This window comes from Salvelinus alpinus, chromosome 2, assembly GCF_045679555.1.
Source record: "Salvelinus alpinus chromosome 2, SLU_Salpinus.1, whole genome shotgun sequence".
NCBI lineage: Eukaryota > Metazoa > Chordata > Actinopteri > Salmoniformes > Salmonidae > Salvelinus > Salvelinus alpinus.
In genome coordinates, this window is record NC_092087.1 from 69647379 (window position 1) to 69661278 (window position 13900).

Genomic DNA, 13900 nt, shown 5'->3' on the forward strand with positions numbered 1-13900 from the left:
GGTAACACCTCACAGTAAGAACTGGCAAATCTGGTGCAGTCCATGAGGAGGAGATACACTACAGTACTTAATGCAGCTGGTGGCCACACCAGGTAATGACTGTTACTTTTGATTTTGACCCCCGCTTTGTTCAGGGACACATTATTCCATTTCTGTTAGTCACATGTCTGTGGAATTTGTTCAGTTTATGTCTCAGTTGTTGAATCTTGTTATGTTCATACAAATATTTACACATGTTAAGTTTGCTGAAAAGAAACGCAGTTGACAGTGAGAGGACGTTTCTTTTATTGCTGAGTTTATATACAGTTGAAGTCGGAAGTTTACATACACTTAGATTGGAGTCATTAAAACTAATTTTTCAACCACTCCACAAATGTCTTGTTAACAAACTATAGTTTTGGCAAGTTGGTTAGGACATCTACTTTGTGTATTTTCCAACAATTGTTTACAGACAGATTATTTCACTGTATTACAATTCCAGTGGGTCAGAAGTTTACATACACCAAGTTGACTGTGCCTTTAAACAGCTTGGAAAATTATGTCATGACTTTAGAAGCTTCTGATAGGCTAATTGACCTAATTTGAGTCAATTGGAGGTGCACCTGTGGATGTATTTCAAGGCCTACCTTCAAACACAGTGCCTCTTTGCTTGACATCATGAGAAAATCAAAAGAAATCAGCCAAGACCTCAGAAAAAAAATTGTAGACCTCCACAAGTCTGGTTTATTTTCCAAACTCCTGAAGGTACCACGATAATCTGTACAAACAGTATGCAAGTGCATGCATACTGTTGGGACCACGCAGCCTTCATACCGCTCAGAAAGGAGATGCGCTCTGTCTCCTAGAGATGGTGTGAAAAGTGCAAATCAATCCCAGAACAAGAGCAAAGGACCTTGTGAAGATGCTGGAGGAAACGGGTACAAAAGTATCTATATCCACAGTAAAATTAGTCCTCTTTTGACATAACCTGAAAGGCCGCTCAGCAAGGAAGAAGACACTGCTCCAAAACCACCCTAAAAAAGCCAGACTACGGTTTGCAACTACACATGGGGACAAAGATCATACTTTTTGGAGAAATGTCCTCTGGTCTGATGAAACAAAAATAGAACTGTTTGGCCATAATGACCCTCGTTATGTTGAGGAAAAAGGGGGATGCTTGCAAGCCGAAGAACACCATCCCAACCGTGAAGCACGGGGGTGGCAGCATCATGTTGTGGGGGTGCTTTGCTGCAGGAGGGACTGGTGCACTCACAAAATAGATGGCATCATGAGGGTGGAAAATGTGGATATATTGAAGCAACATCTCAAGACATCAGTCAGGAAGTTAAAGCTTGGTCGCAAATGGGTCTTCCAAATGGACAATGACCGCAAGCATACTTCCAAAGTTGTGGCAAAATGGCTTAAGGACAACAAAGTCAAGGTATTAGAGTGGCCATCACATAACCCTGACTTCAATCCCATAGAAAATCTGTGGGCAGAACTGAGAAAGCGTGTGCGAGCAAGGAGGCCTATAAATCTGACTCAGTTACACCAGCTCTGTCAGGAGGAATGGACCAGAATTCACGCAACTTATTGTGGGAAGCTTGTGGAAGGCTACCCAAAATGTTTGACCCAAGTTAAACAATTTAAAGGCAATGCTACCAAATACTAGTTGAGTGTATTTAAACTTCTGACCCACTGGGAATGTGATGGGATGAATCATTCTCTACTATTATTCTGACATTTCACATTCTTAAAATAAAGTGGTGATCCTAAATGACCTAAGTCAGGGAATTTGTTTAATTAAATGTCAGGAATTGTGAAAAACTGAGTTTAAATGTATTTGGCTAAGGTGTATGTAACTTCCGACTTCAACTGTATATCCAGTATCAGTCAAAAGTTTGGACACACCTACTCATTCCAGGATTTTTCTATATTTTTACTATTTTCTACATTTTGGAATAATAGTGAAGACATCAAAACTATGAAATAACACATATGGAATCATTTAGTAACCAAAAACGTATATTAAATTTCAAGTAGACATCCCTTTGCCTTGACAGCTATGCACACACTTGGCATTCTCTCAATCAGCTTCATGAGGTAGTGACATGGAATGCATTTCAAATAAGTGCCTTGTTAAAAGTTCATTTGTGGAATTTCTTTCCTTCTTAATGCATTTGAGCCAATCAGTTGTGTTGTGACAAGGTAGGGGTGGCATACAGAAGATAGCCCTATTTGGTAAAAGACCAAGTTCATATTATGGCAAGAACAGCTTAAATAAGAAAAGAGAAACGACAGTCCATTACTTTTAAGAAATGAAGGTCAATCAATAAGGAACCTTTAAAAAAAAAAATGTTTCTTCAAGTGCAGTCGCAAAAACAATCAAGCGCTATGAGACCCAGTGTTACCTCTGCTGTGGAGGATAAGTTCTGTCGGTGAAATTCATACTGAGAGAGACTTTGTAATTTCTTCAGACAGTCATCTCTATTTAAAATGGATTAATTATTGCAATAACGAAACTAGTCAACCCATCAGTCTGTACACAAATGCAGAGTTATTTATATAGCTGACACAAAGAATGCTTAGTCATGGTTGGTTCCACCCCTCGTGCCGATTGGGGCATCATTTGCCACTCTGGGTTCATCCAGTCGTTATCTGCACGGGGTTGTTCTCTTAACCCCACCATGGCTTAGTTTCCCAGTTGCAAGGATGATTTTGAGACAATGAGGGATTGTTCTACTCCTAAACTATCTATAGTTAAACACTTGTGTCTATGCAATACAGTCTTTAACTCATTTGTCATCTCAAGCCATCTCTAGTGACCATACTCCCAGATTAGCTGCAGGGAACTAGATTGGAGACAATAAAAGCACAGCATTAGCAGGACATACATATCTTCCCATTTGTTAAGTATTAATTGCTAACTATTAATATCAAACAAATACGTAATTTTTCTATCACAGTTCATTAGAGTTAACTGCAGCTCAGATTGGAGCCCAAATAAATACTTCAGAGTTCAAGTAACAGACACATCTCAACATCAACTGTTCAGAGGAAACTGCGTGAATCAGGCCTTCATGGTCAAATTGGTGCAAAGAAACCACTACTAAAGGACACCAATAATAAGAATAGACTTGCTTTGGCCAAGAAAGATGAGCAATAGACATTAGACCGGTGGAAATCTCTCCTTTGGTCTGATCCAAAATTTGAGATTTTTGGTTCCAACCGACGTGTCTTTGTGAGATGCAGAGTAGGTGAATGGATGATCTCCGCATGTGTGGTTCCCACAGTGAAACATGGAGGAGGATGTGTGATGATGTGGGGGTGCTTTGCTGGTGACACTGTCAGTGATTTATTTAGAATTCAAGGCACACTTAACCAGCATGGCTACCACAGCATTCTGCTGCGATATGCCATCCCATCTGGTTTGCGTTAGTGGGACTATCATTTGTTTTTTCAACAGGATAATGACCTAAAACACACCACCAGGCTGTGTAAGGGCTATTTGACCAAGCAGGAGAGTGATGGAGTGCTGCATCAGATGACTTGGCCTCCACAATCACCTGACCTCAGGTGCCCAGCATCTGTGGGAACTCCTTCAAGACTGTTAGAAAGCATTCCAGGTGAAGCTGGTTGAGAGAATGGCAAGAGCGTGCAAAGCCGTCAAGGCAAAGGGTGACTACTTTGAAGAATCTCTGATTCTGACGAAGGCCGTGTGGCCGATACGTAAAGCTTATTAAATATCGGTGATACTATCAAGAGCAGTGTGCGGTTTCCTTTTTCTTTCAAGAATCTAAAATGTAAAATATATTTTGATTTGTTTAACACCTTTTTGGTTACTACATGATTCAATATGTTTTGATATCTTCTATATTATTCTACAATGTAAAAAATAAAGAAAAGCCCTTGAATGAGTAGTTGTGTCCAACTGTTGACTGATACTGTATATACAGATATGGAGGAATTTTGCTTGTTTAAGTGCTACCTTCCCCTTTCCTTTCATGTCCTTTCCTGTTTCCCTTATACAATAGTGCCTGGTTAAGGAAGAACGCAGCTGCATGGAGTCTCTTGTACATTCCAAGAAGATCATGCCTACTGCACAGTACTTTCCAGAGAACAAAGGGAGGATAGGCTAATTCAACAATAATATTGACTGACTCATTTTGACCTGTTTCATCCTGTCTAATCTGTCTATTTACCGACAATGACAGAAAGGGTGCACACACGGCCAAACTTTATGAATTCTGCTCTCGATTCCTCTTTTTTACAACTTTGGCACAGTGTGAGATACCAATTTCATGTATGAACTTGGAAACTGTACTGTCCCAGCAAACATGACCCTATTGACCCCATGTGGGTATTCGGTGGGCAAAGGCTAGCCCACACCTGCCCAACACAGTCTAGCCCACAGAAATCCCACATAAGCCCAACACGGGCTAGCCTGCAAGCCCAGCTCCGGATAGCCCACACCAAGCCCAGCTAGAGGCAGGGCCTCATTATAATATTTGGATTGTACACATTATTTTTGTGCAACCATTACAGAGTGTGTCATTCCAGTTTAAGTTCTGTTGTGTTTTCTGTTTCTTTTCAGTCTTTGCATTTATGTCAGTGTAAATTGTCGTTATATAATATATTTAGGATTAATCAGTTAAATTAGACATTGAACCTTGTAAGAATCCTGGATCTACCTGTCAGACATTTTTGTTGTTGTATAGAGATCTTCAAAATGCAGTGTAACTATGTAACATTTCGTGTCTCCTGCACGAAATGCACTGTTGGGGCTAGGAACACAAGCTGAATGTCGCAGATCGGCCCCATTATTTATAAAGACCCGTATGAAAAACTCAAGTTACTCTTTTAAAAATATATGTATGATAGCAACAACTTAGTTGTGTTTCTGATACAGACTTTGAATGAAATTGTAATGAATAATCCAAATACATTTCTATGAAATAGAATGTAAAATGTTGGCAGCCTACATGTGGCCAATATTTTAGCCCGCATTAGGCCAATGTGGACATGTTTTCTGGGCTGCTGAGGCGGCCGTTTTTGTAATGGCATTACTCACATGGCCTGAGGGCTCAATCACTGTTGGGCAACCAGGGAATGTTATGGGGAAAGTTTACCGCAGAAGATGAAGGCAACAAAGCAACCCATCCATCTTTGACAGTTTTGCTCAGTATGATGGCCTGAAGCTACACAACATGTAAACACACACCACCAACAGAGCAAAGGCAAAGACGCAGCAAAGACATAACTTGAACCTTGCAGGAGATGGAGTGGGAATTCTCCTATGGTGGTTAGCAGTGGCAATTTTAGCATGTTTTTTTTTTCCCCACCAAGATGTACATGTGGGATGCATGCCAGGAAGCCACAACACAAGATTAAACAATACACTATTTGCACTATAACGGTGACAAACGGTGCTCGCAAACTGTTAGGGCCTACATAAAGCTGTCCCAACATCTTACCACTGCTACACCTGGCTATCAGCTGAGCCTTGTCTGGCAGCAAAACAGTTAATTCAGCCTCATTTACTGCCTTTAAAAAAACATAGCTGATATGGCTGACTTGTTAAAACAAATGTGGTTTCTACTGACAATTGAGATATACAAACTATGGCATAAGAGGCAATCCGTAATTTCGATTAAGACATTAATGAGCGAGCGATGACGGATGTCAATATAACTAGTTGTTCACACTTTTGAAATGTACAGCGACAGAATTTAGAACATGGGCCATTCTTACAGTGTACTCTCTGTACAACAAGTTAGACCAATAGGATAAATAAATGGGGCATATAAACACACAATGAAAGCTCTTACAATATTCAATGACATTTCTCTAAAACAGCTTATAGGCTACATGTGCACCACCAAGTAAGAATAGTAGGCGAAATTAAGAGGTGAAAATAGACCAAATTATTAAGGTGAGGCACATGGAATGCTGTTTGGGTCTTTGCTTGTCAAAAAAGATACACATCATATATCACTATTTGACGCGTTAAATAAGCTTTTAACTTGACACGCCAAATAACACAACTCTATTATAGAATGTTGTGTGTGCTGAATTTGCACGTGCAAGCCAAGCGCCACAACTACGGAGCTGTGAGGGGAACGGCACCTCCGTACCTTCAGGCTCTGATCAGGCCCTACACCCAAACAAGGGCACTGCGTTCATCCACCTCTGGCCTGCTCGCCTCCCTACCTCTGAGGAAGTACAGTTCCCGCTCAGCCCAGTCAAAACTGTTCGCTGCTCTGGCACCCCAATGGTGGAACAAACTCCCTCACGACGCCAGGTCAGCGGAGTCAATCACCACCTTCCGGAGACACCTGAAACCCCACCTCTTTAAGGAATACCTAGGATAGGATAAAGTAATCCTTCTACCCCCCCCCCCCTTAAAAGAGTTAGATGCACTATTGTAAAGTGGTTGTTCCACTGGATATCATAAGGTGAATGCACCAATTTGTAAGTCGCTCTGGATAAGAGCGTCTGCTAAATGACTTAAATGTAAATGTAAAATGTAAACTACTATCATTTGCGCTGTCAAAGCTGTACGAAACAAGCACACACCGGCCACAAACGATATGTGTACAATACCGCGTTGGTGAAAATAGACCAAATCCTACCTCATGATGCCATCTATTTTGTGAAGTTCACCAGTCCCTCCTGCACAAAGCACCCCCACAACATGATGCTGCCACCCCCGTGCTTCACGGTTGGGATGGTGTTCTTCGGCTTGCAAGCGCCCCCCTTTTTCCTCCAAACATAACGATGGTCATTATGGCCAAACAGTTCTATTTTTGTTTCATCAGACCAGAGGACATTTCTCCAAAAAGTACAATCTTTGTCCCCATGTGCAATTGCAAACCGTAGTCTGGCTTTTTTATGGCGGTTTTGGAGCAGTGGCTTCTTCCTTGCTGAGCGTCCTTTCAGGTTATGTCAATATAGGACTCGTTTTACTGTGGATATATAGATACTTTTGTACCCGTTTCCTCCAGCATCTTCACAAGGCTTTGCTGTTGTTCTGGGATTGATTTGCACTTTTCACACCAAAGTATCACATCTCTAGGAGACAGAATGCGTCTCCTTCCTGAGCGGTATGACAGCTGTGTGGTCCCATGGTGTTTACACTTGCGTACTATTGTTTGTACAGATGAACGTGGTACCTTCAAGCGTTTGGAAATTGCTCTCAAGGATGGACCAGACTTGTGGAGGTCTCCACATTTTTTTCTGAGGTCTTGGCTGACTTCTTTTGATTTTATCATGATGTCAAGCAAAGAGGCACTGAGTTTGAAGGTAGGCCTTGAAATACATCCACAGGTACACCTCTAATTGACTCAAATTATGTCAATTAGCCTATCAGAAGCTTCTAAAGCCATGACATCATTTTCTGGAATTTCCCAAGCTGTTTAAAGGCACAGCCAACTTAGTGTATGTAAACTTCTGAGTGTATGTAAACTTCTGACCCACTGGAATTGTGATACAGTGAATTATAAGGGAAATAATCTGTCTGTAAACAATTATTGGAAAAATTACTTGTGTCATGCACAAAGTAGGTGTCCGAACCGACTTGCCAAGACTATAGTTTGTTAACAAGAAATTTGTGGAGTGGTTGAAAAACAAGTTTTAATGACTCCAACCTAAGTGCATGTAAACTTCTGACTTCAACTGTATATATGTATATATTTTTTGTTCCTAAAAATGTGGGGCTCAAAAAGCAGCTCGCCACTGGTGGTTAGGGTTGCAACATTTTTGTAGCTTTCCCAAAACTATTTCTGGAAAACCTCAGGATTTTGGGAAAGTGGAGTTTTGCAACCATGCTCTTGCTCTCTCTTTGCTACAGTGCAGACATAGAAGTATCTATAACCGCAGTGAAATAGTATCATAACAATCTATAACTGCAGTGAAACAGTATCATAATTGCAACAGAGCACTCACCCTCATAATCGCAACAAAGCACTCATCCTAGCACTGAAACATGAATCCACAGATGATTATCAGTTCTTGCTAGCAATCAGACACCCTGCTATTGTTAAGACCATACAGCACACTGCACCAGGTACAGCAACTATAAAAGTCATCTTACTGTTGCTCTACTGTACAGTTAGAACCGTTCGCTAATATTGAAAGTAGCAATCCACGTACATACCTTGTCTTGCCTGGCTGCTTGTGGAATATGGGTTTTTCCTGTAACCCATCCATGGTGCCTGTTTCACTTTCATATACAGGAAGTTGCCGAACACCGTCTTAACATGAGGTCACTTCTCTATTGGAAAGTGGACTTTCCCTGCTGGTTACGTCACCCTCCTTGTGATTACATCCTGTATATAAATATATACATATTCGTGCTGTACAATGTTGTTTGGCATTGACAAAAACCATTTGAGATTTATCACCAGGCTATAATGCCTAAAGAGAAGAGTTCCACTTCTCACATTACCCCAAGAAATCACTACATCCTAGAGATAGAACGGCTGAGGATAAGTAGAGAATAGTTGTATGTCGATGTACTAATTCCCTCTCGTAGCAACGCAGCGAGCTGAAGTAAGCTTCTGTTATTGCCAAGAGCATTATGGGTCCCTAAATATTTAAACGAAACTCTATCGATCTGCTTCACTGAGGGCCACATAGAAGCTTTTCTTTCAGTGGTCTAGGAAAAACATGGACTGCGTCCCAAATGGTCCTCAATCCCTGTATAGTAGGGATCAAAAGGTCAAAAGTAGTGCACTACACAGTGAATAGGGTGCCATTTGGGGCACATACATGCTTTAGTGGCATAGTTGTTATAGAGTGTTGTGCAACTGCTTGAAATATGAGAGAACCTTGTAACCCCGGTGTAAAGAATGCCGTAGTGTGTCATGCTTCAACGAGAACAATTTATTGATGCCATAGCCCGGCTCAAATCAGTCAGTCAGTCACACAGCATTTCTATAGAGCTGGATTTCTATACTGCTTTACAAAGCTATTAGTCACAGATGAATGGTCAGCATTCAACGCTGATGAAAATATATTATTAATCCCTCCCTCCCTTTCATGCCATGCTCCTCTGTCCCTGTCTCTCTCTCATCCATTTATGCGATTTTTCATTTTCACCAACTGCCATATCAAAGGAACAGCGAATCTATTGATTTGGGGTTCTGTTTACTTTGCAAGCGGTAGGTATGCTAGATCAATACACCTGGTCTCTGTCTGTCTGTCTGTCTGTCTGTCTGTCTGTCTGTCTGTCTGTCTGTCTGTCTGTCTGTCTGTCTGTCTGTCTGTCTGTCTGTCTGTCTGTCTGTCTGTCTGTCTGTCTGTCTGTCTGTCTGTCTGTCTGTCTGTCTGTCTGTCTGTCTGTCTGTCTGTCTGTCTGTCTGTCTGTCTGTCTGTCTGTCTGTCTGTCTGTCTGTCTGTCTGTCTGTCTGTCTGTCTGTCTGTCTGTCTGTCTGTCTGTCTGTCTGTCTGTCTGTCTGTCTGTCTGTCTGTCTGTCTGTCTGTCTGTCTGTCTGTCTGTCTGTCTGTCTGTCTGTCTGTCTGTCTGTCTGTCTGTCTGTCTGTCTGTCTGTCTGTCTGTCTGTCTGTCTGTCTGTCTGTCTGTCTGTCTGTCTGTCTGTCTGTCTGTCTGTCTGTCTGTCTGTCTGTCTGTCTGTCTGTCTGTCTGTCTGTCTGTCTGTCTGTCTGTCTGTCTGTCTGTCTGTCTGTCTGTCTGTCTGTCTGTCTGTCTGTCTGTCTGTCTGTCTGTCTGTCTGTCTGTCTGTCTGTCTGTCTGTCTTGTTCCATTGATCGGCGGGCCTCAGAAATTGTGAAAGACTTCAGCCACCCAAGTCATAGACTGTTCTCTCTGCTCCCGCATGGCAAGCGGTACCAATGCACCAAGTCTGGAACTAACAGGACCCTGAACAGCTTCTACCCCCAAGCCATAAGACTGCTAAATAGTTAACCAAATAGCTTCCCGGACTATCTGCATTTGTACATATCTACCTCAATTACCTCATATCGACGCGGTACTGGTACCTCGTGTATATAGCCAAGTTATCGTTACTCATTGTGTATTTATTATTAATTTTATTATTACGTGCTTTACTTTTCTAGTATTTCTCTATTTTCTTTCTTTTCTAGTATTTCTCTATTTTCTTTCTGCGTTGCTGGGAAGGGCCTGTAAGTAAGCATTTCACTGTCTACTCCTGATTTTTACGACGCATGTGACAAATAACGTTTGATTTGTCTGAGCCAAGCTCCCTTAGGCACCCAGCCACATGGATATACAACCCTGGCCTGCTACAGGGCCTTCTGTTTTAATGACACACACACACACACACACACACACACACACACACACACACACACACACACACACACACACACACACACACACACACACACACACACACACACACACACACACACACACACACACACACACACAGATCCAGGTAAATAATTACCTGTGCTGTGGAGGAATCCCTTTGGCATTTAACATGAGGCCCATGTCTCACGGATGAATGGGAGATTTATGTGTGAAAGTCAGGGGCCGTGGCTCAAATCCATGCTGGTGGCAGGTGTGTGTGTGTGTGTGTATGTGTGTGTGCAGGGGCTAGTTCTGTAGTGAAAGATGGCTAATAAAACTGACAGGCAGGAGAAATGGGAAAAACAGTAGGAATCCTCATGTCTTACAAGCTGGCGGGTGTGACAAAATTGATGTAGGGAGGGAGGAAGTGAATGAGCGGGTCTAAGACAACGAAAGAGGTGGGGGGGGGTCTCTAGGTAGAGTAGAGAGAGTCGGCTCTGGAACAGTGGTGATGGATCAGTAGAGACACTGCATGGAAAACCTCCTCTCCTGCCTGTACAGACAGAGACCAGGTGTATTGATCTAGCATACCTACCGCTTGCAAAGTAAACAGAACCCCAAATCAATAGATTCGCTGTTCCTTTGATATGGCAGTTGGTGAAAACGGAAAATCGCATAAATGGATGAGCGCTTCCCGCTTTCTGCGCTCTGGGTCATTTAACGTGGATAGAGACGTTTTAAGAGTGCGGCACTTCATCCGTTTGCTGAACAACAAGGGGCTGAGCCCGCAAAATTGTACGTTTGTTATTGTGTAGCTCTGTGTTGTTGTTTTTGTCGCACTGCTTTGCTTTATCTTGGCTAGGTCGCAGGTCGCAGTTGTAAATGAAAACTCAACTGGCCTACCTGGGCAAATAAAGGTGAAATATATATATTTTTTTAACTTTCCACCCCATGAAACTTTCCACTCCATTTTTTTTAACTTTCCACCCCATGAAACCTAATGTCTACACTGACCCTCATATGTGTTCAGAGTTTGTACCGTCCTGAGAATTCCTGTCTGGGTCAGTACACAGCACCATCTCTGCAGCCATCTGTGACAAGCATATTAGGGCATAATGGACTTGTCTCATAGCCCCCAGTGCTCAGCTGGAGTGTGTGTGTGTGTGTGTGTGCGCGCGCTTGCGTGTGTATTAAGGAAATACTTTGTGTGCGCACGTTTGTGCGAGTATCTATGTGTAAGTGTGTATGCACGTGTGCGTGTGTGATACTGTGTGTGTGTGTGTGTCTGCGTGTGTCTCTGTATGTGCCTTGGCCTTGATAGAAGCAGTGCAGGCTGATGAGCTGTGTACTCTGGGAGTAGAATCTTTTCTCTTTGTTTTGCATCCCATTTCCTCCTGGCCCGTCAGCCGATCAATAATGTCATTCTTAACCAGTCAGTGCTGCGCCGGGCTGAGACTGCAGTAATTACCTTCTCCATTATCAGACCACATCTCCCATTATACTGTAAGCAGCTTTCATTAGCCTCCTCTCTGCTGCCACTGCCAGGCCCTGCCAAGGGCCAAAATACATACTCAGCAAGTCATCATGTGAGCGTACACATCAACTCAATCTTATCCTTGCAGATACATTCACATGTACACACACACACACACACACACACACACACACACACACACACACACACACACACACACACACACACACACACACACACACACACACACACACACACACACACACACACACACACACACACACACACACACGGGTACACTCAATTTGGCAGCCAGTGTACCCATCACAGAACATTGACTTGGTAATGACCAATGTGGTAATTCTATTTCTATGTGGCTCACCACCCAGTGGTCAGAGTCTTTTAGCCTGGAGTCAGAGACAAAGAGCTAACATCTCTCTGTATATACAGTAGGTCAGTCTTTATTCAACTACCTTTGAGCCAAGTCAGAGTCATCTCTTTGACCAACGCTATCTTTTTGACCAATAGGTCTATTCTTGCTATTTGACCAATCAAATTTTGATTGCCAAATATTGTTTTGACACTGCAGTTATCTGGGTAGATTTCAAGGAGACAATAATGTATTTTCTATAGGCTTGTGAAATTTGTGAAAAAAGGCACAACCACAATCCAAAGACCCATGTCATCATATTCTCCCTGAGTGTCTAATAAATGAGTCCTTTTTCTTTGTACTTAGGGATGCGTGGCCTGACCCGTGAAAAGGAAGTGCAAAAAGAAACCGTTATCCATCGGCATTCTCTCTGGCACCACACGTTCCTCTTCTTTTATATTACTCTGCTATCTCTCTGAATCAACGGCAGTGTGCTCATGGTGTCAGGAGACTTCAATTAGCTCTCCGCCGCGCTCCGTTGCACGCTCTGTCCTTTCTCCGGGAGAGGGTCTTAAATCGTCTGAAATACCACGGCCATTAAGTGTTAATGCCCTAATGTCTGTTTAAACAGGATACAGAAACAGACAGGCAAGGCAAAGACCCTCTGTGCACTCTTCGTCATGATGCAGATCCCTTTGGAGCCAGTGGTGTTTCTGTAATGTGCAAAGGATAACAGGCTGAGCAGAAACACAGGAAGTCTTTAATGATTTCGTTTTGGAATGTTGGGTCATCAGTTCACCCCACAGGAGGTTTGTGGCACCTTAATTGGGGAGAACATGCTCGTGGTAATGACTGGATCGAAATTAGTTGAATGGTAGGAAATACATTAAACACATGGTTTCCAAGTGGTTGATGCCATTCAATTAACTCTGTTCCGGCCATTATTATGAGCCATTCTCCCCTCAGCACAGTATGTGTTTGTTATGATCTGCCTATAGCTTTGCAAATGCCTTTTGCAAAGACTAATGAATATTACACAGACTAGACTGCCGCTAGCTAGTGTCTGTAACTGTTGCCACCACATCAGGTCAAGGTCAAGTATTGACTTATTCTGCTGTATCCAGACTGTCTAGACTGTCTGAAAATAGAATGTCATCCTCTCCTGTCTCTGGCAAACCCTGCGGCAGAAGCTAAATGAAATCACGAAACTGTATTTAACACAGATACCACAGCCACTGTAAGAAAAAACACCACTGACTTTCCTCCCCAAGGACTTTCCCGAGGTCCATAGATGCTAAGTAAGAAACTTCCAAATGGTCGACATAACCATGATAATCCATGCAGCACCTGGGACAATACAAAGAAAGCGAAATAACAAAATGCACTTGTCAATGTCTCCTTTTTGACGTCCTCTCCCCTGACAACTGATGGATGGGTGTTTAATGGAGGGGACCCGGAGCTGATGCCAGTGGGGTGTGAAAGGCACATTGGCACAGCGTGAGAGCCCGCCAGCCATGACTGGCACAGCTAGCGCTAACGCCAGCCATTATGCCCGTGCAGGGCAACTCAGCTTCACCACACGTCAGAACCCACCGCTCTCACCAAGGTGAATTCATTAAAGGTAAACTGCCCCTTCAAACCAACTTCTCTGGATTTAAACTGCCCATGTGGCATCGATATGAGTAAGAAACGCTAATTCTAGTGTAAAGTGTAAATAGGATCATTTTGGTCATAAAGTCAGTCTCTTTCAAAATAGAGTTTAGTCAGACTTCAGACTTACTTGAGGGTTTGGTTTGGATGCCAA

At 42.7% G+C, this 13900-nt stretch overlaps 1 protein-coding gene across 1 annotated transcript in view; it reads right to left on the bottom strand.

The window, feature by feature from the left end:
• LOC139567565 (uncharacterized) overlaps nucleotides 1-8447 on the bottom strand; it is a 41079-nt gene extending 32632 nt beyond the window's left edge. The window contains exon 1 of the mRNA XM_071388918.1: nucleotides 8135-8447. The gene's annotated coding sequence lies outside the window, so the exon portion shown is untranslated. The remainder of the gene's footprint in view (nucleotides 1-8134) is intronic.
• Between the last annotated feature and the right edge of the window lie 5453 nt (nucleotides 8448-13900).